Genomic DNA, 410 nt, shown 5'->3' on the forward strand with positions numbered 1-410 from the left:
CAGCAGCAGCAGCAGCAGCAGCAGCAGCAGCAGCAGCAGCAGCAGGAATGAGGAGCAGTAGCAGGAGCAGCAGGAATGAGCAGCATCAGCAGCAAAAAGGAGAAGCAGTAGACAAAAAGGGACAACAAAAGAGACAAGAATAAACAAAAGAAAAGAGAGAAAAGGAGACAAAAAAAAAGAGACAAAAAGAGACAAATAAAAAGGAGAATAAAACAAGGAGAATAAGGAGACACTAAGGAGACAAAAAAAGAGACAAAAAAAGGAGAAAAAAAAAAAATAAATAAATAAATAAATAAATTACCTGTACAATTACTCTTGCTAATTCTTTTTTGCCAATTAAATTAAAATCAAATGCACGACGAGCAGCACGAACAAATGTCCTAAATAAATAAAAAAAAAAAAAAAAAAAA

Source organism: Eimeria maxima, genomic scaffold (assembly GCF_000499605.1).
Source record: "Eimeria maxima Weybridge genomic scaffold, Emw_scaff548, whole genome shotgun sequence".
NCBI classification, from domain to species: Eukaryota; Apicomplexa; class Conoidasida; order Eucoccidiorida; family Eimeriidae; genus Eimeria; species Eimeria maxima.